The sequence below is a fragment of the Oncorhynchus kisutch genome, linkage group LG26 (genome assembly GCF_002021735.2).
Source record: "Oncorhynchus kisutch isolate 150728-3 linkage group LG26, Okis_V2, whole genome shotgun sequence".
NCBI classification, from domain to species: Eukaryota; Metazoa; Chordata; class Actinopteri; order Salmoniformes; family Salmonidae; genus Oncorhynchus; species Oncorhynchus kisutch.
The window spans coordinates 16,848,472-16,856,131 of record NC_034199.2 but is presented as its reverse complement, the minus strand read 5'-3'; the positions used below and the strand labels follow the sequence as shown (position 1 = coordinate 16,856,131).

At 39.6% G+C, this 7,660-nt stretch overlaps 1 long non-coding RNA gene across 1 annotated transcript; it reads left to right on the top strand.

Moving 5' to 3' along the window:
- The first annotated feature begins 446 nt into the window (after positions 1-446).
- On the top strand, positions 447-7,231 carry LOC109870823 (uncharacterized). The gene is made up of 3 exons (XR_002252222.2): positions 447-1,308; positions 4,259-4,295; positions 7,118-7,231. It is a non-coding gene; the product is annotated as an uncharacterized LOC109870823 (long non-coding RNA).
- Positions 7,232-7,660: the final 429 nt, after the last annotated feature.

The following is a 7,660-nucleotide window of genomic DNA, read 5'->3' as shown; positions in this document are numbered from 1 at the left end:
TTTTTGTATCCAAATTCGGCTTTAAACTTCTTCACAACAGTATCTCGGACCTGCCTGGTGTGTTCCTTGTTCTTCATGATGCTCTCTGCGCTTTTAACGGACCTCTGAGACTATCACAGTGCAGGTGCATTTATACGGAGACTTGATTCCACACAGGTGGATTGTATTTATCATCATTAGTCATTTAGGTCAACATTGGATCATTCAGAGATCCTCACTGAACTTCTGGAGAGAGTTTGCTGCACTGAAAGTACAGGGGCTGAATAATTTTGCACGCCCAATTTTTCAGTTTTTGATTTGTTAAAGTTTGAAATATCCAATAAATGTCGTTCCACTTCATGATTGTGTCCCACTTGTTGTTGATTCTTCACAAAAAAATACAGTTTTATATCTTTATGTTTGAAGCCTGAAATGTGGCAAAAGGTCGCAAAGTTCAAGGGGGCCGAATACTCTCGCAAGGCACTGTAAATATGGTCATGACTTTCACTGAGTTTTTTTCCGTTGTTGTTTGAATATTTGCTGGGAAATATTGTTTGTTTGTCCTGACCAAATATTATGCCTTAGTAACAACCACAGTATTGTCTCTGAGATGGCTAGTCATGCTAGTAAGACTTGTTCATGTTCACCTTGACTTAACATTACGTTGCTAATGCTAATAGTCATGCTTTAGTACCTTGTGCAACATCAGTATTGACATGTTTTTCATCTAATCAAGCTGCTTTATGACTGTATTATTGCCAACTCGAACCCTTCTTCCTCCTGATTGTTTCACTGTATGTTCATTTTCCTATGACTTCCATGATGTGATATTAGTACTTTTATCATCTTGTTATCATCCTCTGTAAAACTATACATAGAAACTAAAAATGGTGCAGAAGGTTATGTGGCAATAACCTCTTACGGTCTTTAAAATGCCTTTTAATTTCTACTTCAGAGTTCTGTCAGTATGCTCCAACTACTACAAGTACTGCAATGATTTATTCTCGCTCTTACTTCTTATGTGCCCATTCTGTGTAAAGGGAAGTCAGGAACAATGTGAGTGGTTCACACTCTAATGAACTGGAACGGAAGGTGTCTCTTGTTGCAGCTTCTCCGCAGACTCCATAAAGATTTCATTCTGGCACATTTCAACACTGTAATGAAGTGCCGGAGCCAGAGCTGTCTGGTCTCTGAGAGACCCCTCTCACGAACCAGGAAGTGGACCAGAGGGTTCCAGACATAACCACAGGGAGTTCACCTCTCCTCTCCCCAGACTGGAACACAGGCAAACTCGCTTCCTGATTACTGGCTTATCTTTTTATGGATGGGGTGAGTTATCATGCCCAATCCTATATGGTCCTTTCGCCACTTAACTCTCCACTTAAGGGTGGAGTATGATTTTTGTGAGATTATACTAAATATTTGAGCATATAGATGTTGTAAATTAAAATACAGTGTTTGTTGATGTTATTGTGACCTAGATTCAAATAATTTAATTGAATGGCCACAAGAGGGAACCATGACCAAACGGAATGTCCTGTTCTCGATGATCGTGTTTTCCTGCATTGCATATCTTTGAATTTGTTATTACAACAGGGACATTTAGGAATATTTTCTGTATTTCAACTTTTTCTAAATTATAACATTCTATCTTCACCATGGTTGCAATACCTATGTTATTTTGCTGAATATCCATAAATGGTTGTGTATCTTCCTTTTTGTAGGTTTTGGTTATTTACAGCGTGTGTCTCAGCTACTGTTGGATTGCAAAGTTATCTATAATTTACCAAAGCTTCCAGTAATTTGTCATGAACAGCATATATGGCAATCAATTGTAACTTTGGTAATTTATACTGTAAAATGACTGTACAATGTACACATATTAATATATAGGATTAATTTATTATATCTGTGTCTATAATGTCATTGACTTTCTAGTAGTTAAACCATATGGAGCAAGAGAAAATAGCCTAATTAATGAAAAAGCATACATTTTCATTATTTAACATTATTTTCAATTCACGCTGCAAATCTTCCAACTATTGACATTTTTTCCACAACTGCCACCAAAACATTGACAACAAATACATATTGACATAGTAAAGTAAATAAAAGTTTGTAAAACATATTTTATGCTGACACTCTCATATTAACCCATCAGAGCCTGGGCAGAGTCTAAGCCGGGGGAGGGGGTTCTACTAGGCTAAATGGAATTGTTTTAAGAAGTTCATACCAAGGATCCTTTAGCTATTTGATTTGAATTTTAAGACCACTTGAGGTATCAACAAAATATACAGTACCAGTCAAAAGTTTAGACACACCAATTCATTCAAGGGTTTTTCTTTATTTGTACTATTTTCAAAACTGTAGAATAATAGTGAGGACATCAAAACTATGAAATAACACATATGGAATCATGTAGTCATTTTAAAATCTTCAAAATAGTCACCCTTTACCTTGCTGACAGCTTTGCACACACTTGGCATTCTCTCAACTAGCTTCACCTGGAATGCTTTTCCAACAGTTAAGGAGTTCCCACATATGCTGGCAATTGTTGGCTGCTTTTCCTTCACTCTGCGGTCAAACTCATCCCAAACCATCTCAATCTGGTTGAGGTCAGGTGATTGTGGGGGCCAGGTCATCTGATGCAGCACTCCACCACACTCATTCTTGGTCAAATAGCCCTTACACAGCCTGGTGTTGTGTTTGTTCATTGTTCTGTTGAAAAACAAATTATAGTCCCACTAAGGGCAAACCAGATGGGATGGCATATTGCTGCAGAATGTTGTGGTAGCCATGCTGGTTAAGTGTGCCTTGAATTCTAAATAAATCACAGACAGTTACACGAGAAAAATCACCCCAACACCATCACACCTCCCCTTCCATGCTTCACAGTCGGAGCCACACATGCAGAGATCATCTGTTCACCTTCTCTGCATCTCACAAAGACACGGCGGTTGGAACCAAAAATCGCAAATTTGGACTCATCAGACCAATGGACAGATTTCCACCATTCTAATGTCCATTGCTCGTGTTTCTTGGCCCAAGTAAGTCTTATTGGTGTCCTTTAGTAGTGATTTCTTTGCAGCAATTCAACCATGAAGACCTGATTCATGCAGTCTCCTCTGAACAGTTGATGTTGAGATGTGTCTGTTACTTGAACTCTGTGAAGCATTTATTTGGGCTGCAAATTCTGAGGCTGGTAGCTCTAATGAACTTATCCTCTGCAGCAGAGGTAACTCTGGGTCTTCCTTTCCTGTGGCAGTGTCACGACTTCCGCCGAAGTTGGTCCCGCTCCTTGTTCGGGCGGCGGTCGAAGTCACCAATTTTCTAGCCATCGCTGATCCTCTTTTCATTTTCCTTTGGTTTTGTCTTGTCTTGTATCACACCTGGTTCCAATCCCATCAATTACATGTTGTGTATTTAACCCTCTGTTCCCCCTCATGTCTTGTCGGTGATTGTTTGTTTGTAAGCTATGTGCAAGTTATGTTCTGGTGTGCGACGGGTTTTGTACCCCCTTGTATTATTTTGTATATTTTGGTTTTCTGAGTTTGAGCACAAATTTAAACTGCTCCATTTATACCAAGATCGATCTCCTGCGCCTGACTTCCCTGCAACCAGCACGCACCCCCTTACAGGCAGTCCTCATGAGAGACGATTTCATCATGCGCTTGATGGTCTTTGCGACTGCACTTGAAGAAACTTTCAAAGTTCTTGAAATTTTCCGGATTGACTGAATTTCAAGTCTTAAAAGTAATGATGGACTGTCATTTTGTTTGCTTATTTGAGCTGTTCTTGCCGTAATATGGACTTGGTCTTTTACCAAATAGGGCTATCTTCTGTATACCACCCCTACCTTGTCACAACACAACTGATTGGCTCAAATGCATTAAGAAGGAAATAAATTCCACATATTAACTTTTAACAAGGCACGCCTGTTAATTGAAATGCATTCCAGGTGACTAACTCATGAAGCTGGTTGAGAGAATGCCAAGAGTGTGCAAAGCTGTCATCAAGGCAAAGGATGGCTACTTTGAAGAATCTCCAATATAAAATCTATTTTGATTTGGTTAGAACTTCTTTGGTTACTACATGATTCCATATGTGTTATTTTATTGTGTTGATGTCTTAACTATTATTCTACAATGTCGAAAATTGTAAAAATAAAGTAAAACCCTGGAATAAGTAGGTGTGTCCAAACTTTTGACAGGTACTGTATATACAAAAATGATTTGATCAAAATGTTTTTTTTTTGTGTAACGGTATTCGTCGTCTGAAGAAGAGGAAGAGGAATCATCGAACCAAAGCGCAGTGCGGTAAGTGTTCATGCTTTTTATTGACACTGAACACTGTCACAAAAATAACATAGAGGATAACCGAAACCGAAACAGTCCTGTAAGGTGCAAAACACTAAACAGAAATTAACTACTCACAAAAACCATGTGGGAAAAAGCTACCTATGTATGGTTCCCAATCAGAGACAACGATAGACAGCAGTCCCTGATTGAGAGCTGAAAAAGAAATAAAGAACATAGAATGCCCACCCAAATCACACCCTGACCAAACCAAAATAGAGACATAAAAATCTTTAAGGTCAGGGCATGCCATTTTGATCTTACTGCTATTAGCCCTTACAAATGCATTGATTACCATATTCACTACATGGAACAGCATATAGTCCCCAAACATTATCAAAAGTAAGTTTGTTCTGAAATATCTCTCATATATCTGAGCGATATAAGAAAGATCAGGAAACATTTGTTATTTTTTCTTTTACATGTATTCATCCACTTATTTTTGGCACTAAACAGTCTAAGCCCTGTCTAAGCTGGGGAAGTGAGTGTTCTGCTAAGCTATTTGGAATTGTTTTAAGAAGGTCATAACAAGGATAATTTAGCTATTTGATTTTTAATTTTAAGACCCGTTGAAGTATCCCCCAAAAAATCCTCAAAAATGATTTGATGTAAAAAATAAATAAAAAAGTGATCTTACTGCTATTAGCCCATACAAACGCAGAGAATAACAGATTCACTACATGGAACATAATATTTTGGAAGCCGTTCGGAACGCTACAGATGATTTTGTGAGAAGACAGATTTTCAGGGTTTGTCTCATTGTCTGACAAACACCGCTTTAGCTCTGTCAACCTTTCACAGCAGATCCGGTGCGACATAGGCGGATGCAGCATCCAATATAAACCCTCCCCCCCCCCCCCCAGATATCTCTAGATTTAACTGACAGATGTTTGGGGGGGGATTTTTTTATTATGCTAATTAGATTCACTGGGACGCGGACATCGACCTTAGGTGGTTTAAACACCAATGGTAGTCTCTAAATTGATGGTGTATATTTAGTTTACAGCTTTGTCATTCTATTATATTTAAATAATCTTATAAAGTGTCACAGAGGTCCAGAGACTATTACAGACACCTGTGATAATCTAAAGTACCCAAAGGAGCCAGATTACATAAAATCCTTGAAAGATAACAACATTCTGGTAGTTTACTGGTAAACTTAGTTTCCAGTAATATAACCTACCTTTGAAACCCTAGTCTCTGCTCAGTCTCTCAATGCAGATAGTGTTGCGAGTAATACATTTTTGAAGCTTGGTTTAAGTAAAAGATCACTAGGCCTTTGTGCATTATTCAACAAGATCTCCAAGTGGGTGTGTTAAAGATGTGCTGCTGAATATAATGTCCAGTCATCACCCTGCTCTTCGTTGGAACAATTGCCAAAATAGGACATCTGGCTTCTGTTGTCATAATAAAGCAGTCTACTCCTTGTTAGGCAAAGCCAGGGGATTTACTCAGCACTGAGAAATGTAGTTAAACTACGTGGGCCATATCTGCCTCCACAGCTGTGTAAAGGCTTTGCTATTCCACTCTGGCCACCAAAGAGCTCGTCACACTCTCTGACCAGGCCAGAGAGACAGAGCAGGATGTCTGGATGCATTTTTATAGGGAATCCAACCAATCCAACCAACCACACTGCTGTTTACTTCCACTTCCACTTTCCATCTGCACTACAGAGTGAAACAGGCCTTCCTCCACCACCACTACACATGCAAATCCATCCTCTCTAAGAAGAAACAGACCAGGTCTGGGATAGAAAAGAGTCATAGGAAAACAACATTGCTCTGAAGAGATTGGTGCAATGTACTGTAGAGCCAATTGACAAATCTGAAATATTTGATTTCACCTCTTATCAGGGTTGTACTGACAAATGCATGGTGATCCGCTGGCTGGGAGGAGAGGATTCAGAGTCATTCACAGGGGGTCCATCCTACCTTTTTACTGGCAGCAGCAGCTGCAGAGAGGACAAAGGAAGGTTGTAGCTGAGACTGTGGGTGGAGATGCAGGAACAACAGAACATCCATTACAACTTATTCAAGAACAGGGGAATATGTCTCCACTCCACAACCAGTCTCAGTAGATCTGTCACATGCTTTGTTAACAATGTGATCAATGGAAACATTGAACAGCCCGAACATAATGTCTTATGCTGCTTTACTTTAGTACTGCTATTATTAGCTGCTATCCCTACTAGAAGAACTTCTGACGCGTCGAGCCGATCACTCGCTATTTCTACTAGTATTCTACTAAAACACTCATTACCAATTAAAGAGTCATTAGAAACACCCATTTGAGGAAGTGAACACCACTTTATGTTCGAGAAAAGGTTCTTTCCGATTAAAGGATTAACACTGATTGCATTAAGCCTCTTAGCCTACACCAATTCAAAATCTTCTTAGAGGACGCACATTTTTTCACTTGACTTCAGATTATCACCATGACTTTTAAAGAGAAGACATGCTTAAGGAATTGGGTGCACTTTTTTTGCCAGTCTTTTGATTCTGAGCAATACCTTTATATTTGAAAGGCGCAGGACAACATATATATTTTAGGAAACTGGCTTCCTTGATATTTTATTCAGGTATTAGCACCGAGATAAGTGAACTTTTTTAAATAGCATATACAGGCAATGCCCTAAATCAAATGCACCCCCACCCCCAAAAAAACAAAAAAGCATACGTTACTAATTTGAAGTCATCCTTCAGATTAGTAGGACACATATCAAGTCATCTGCATAAAGTACCTTGGCCAAACCTGACAGACGTTTTCTCCTTGTCTTTTGCCAGGGTCCTGGTGAGAACGGAGACACCAGCACTGTGGGTGCACCAACCCATCTGCTCCTCCTCATGCTCTTCCTGGCCAAGGTGTTTGTCCCCATACAAATAAAATGAAAATGTGTGACATTGGTCTAGTAAAGTTTCTACTTATACGTTGCCACATTTAGCTCGGTGTATTCCTTGATCCTGTATTCAGCCAGGACATATAATTACAGCCTTCCTTCTCAGCCTTCCTTCTGTTAGTAATTTAATGTGAAACATTCTTGCTCTCACTAAGACTGACAGACCACTGGACAGATCTGCTTTGTTTCATTCTCAATTGGCAGCTCCGTCCGAACCGTAAGGCGCTACAGAGGGTAGTGCATACGGCCCAGTACATCACTGGGGCCAAGCTTCCTGCCACCCAGGACTTATATACTAGGTGGTGTCAGAGGAAGGTCCAAAAAATTGTCACGGCAAGCGGTACCTTGAACGCCAACTCTAGATCCAAAAGGCTCCTTAACAGCTTCTACCACCAAGCCATAAGACTGCTGAACAATTCATCAAATGGCC